This window comes from Manduca sexta, chromosome 11, assembly GCF_014839805.1.
Source record: "Manduca sexta isolate Smith_Timp_Sample1 chromosome 11, JHU_Msex_v1.0, whole genome shotgun sequence".
NCBI lineage: Eukaryota > Metazoa > Arthropoda > Insecta > Lepidoptera > Sphingidae > Manduca > Manduca sexta.
Genome location: NC_051125.1, coordinates 1,570,417 through 1,571,830, shown reverse-complemented (window position 1 = coordinate 1,571,830; position 1,414 = coordinate 1,570,417). Strand labels below are relative to the sequence as shown.

The 1,414-nt window shown below is 30.0% G+C and overlaps 1 non-coding gene across 1 annotated transcript; it reads right to left on the bottom strand.

Annotated features, from left to right (window-relative positions):
* Positions 1-910: 910 nt before the first annotated feature.
* Trnap-agg lies at positions 911-982 on the bottom strand. The gene has a single exon. It is a non-coding gene; the product is annotated as a tRNA-Pro (tRNA).
* Positions 983-1,414: the final 432 nt, after the last annotated feature.

The window sequence follows — 1,414 nt, the reverse complement described above, 5'->3', positions numbered from 1 at the left end:
TAATAATAAACTTCATATGTTATATTAGAGTGTGACTTTATTCTATGGTGTCTTATTTCAACTTACTATAAAATAAACGCCTAAAACAAACGTCCATTACGTAAATAAACATTTGCCGGACCCAAAATCAATGGATAACTCGATGGCGTGTCAAACAAAACAAAAATATTTTTTCCTCAATCCAGAATCGAACAACTTGCGCGATAAATTTTAACCTAATTTATTAACTTCCCGTAACATACTTGAGGGACGAAGAGAAGGTCTACTTGAATTATGTTTCATCTCTTTTTTACTAGTGTGATTTGATATTTTTGTCTCTCTTTAACTTGGTTACCATAAAAATGAATTTAAATCCGGCCATGCTTGTTTTCTGTTTTGAAGTAGACGCATATTTACGATTTCAAAAAGATAAAATAGCTATTTATATTGAAAATATGACATACCTGTTTAGAATACAGTTCATTATGTGGATTTCTGGACTCGAAATAATTTATAAAGATTCCTAATGATTTGTCTACGAATAAACAGCACTTAATACGACGAGTAACAGCGCTTAATACTAAAATTGAAGTATTATGTTATTTGCAACAGATAATAGTCTAGGGTTTAATTCCAGTACAGAAATATTATTATTCTAAATATCTTTTGCTAATAAAGTTATTTTGGCCTGAAAATAAATTAAATCATTTATTTAAACCTGTAAAATGTTATATATTATTTAATTTCCGTCTATATTAACTCTACCGCTAGTTCGGAAAGCAATTCCACCTGAGAAAAATGGGCAAGAGACTCTAAGTTTGCTCTTTTTAAAGTCAGTATAACGTGTTTAATAAAACTATTTACGTATAGTAAGGCATTTTAAAACATTTTCACTAATTGATAAAAAAATAAAAGTAATCAAAAAGAGTTTGGGCTCGTCCGGGATTTGAACCCGGGACCTCTCGCACCCTAAGCGAAAATCATACCCCTAGACCAACGAGCCGGTTGTAGAGTCGTCCCAAATTACTAATCTTAAACTGGTATGTTTTAAAACCGGTTATAAAATTAATCCAATTTATCGACCGTTATAGATATTTCTATATGTGTGACGTCATAGGCCACATTACGCTAATATCCGTATCAATAATAAATAATAAAAGTTATATCATCATTACCTGTTTAGCGAAAATGATTTATAAATACATTAATTGCCCTGAATTCATTTAAATAAAAAAATAAAATATCGTATAAAATTTTACATTAAACATTTGTACAGAACTTAACATATTTTTGGGCTGATATAATTATATAACATATTGTTATGTCTTAAAATATCGAATAGTACAGACTGTAATTTGTAATGCAAAGTTGTGGGTGATGAAAAATAGGGACCTTACTGCCAGTCTCACGTACAATACACGTATCAGACTCCATG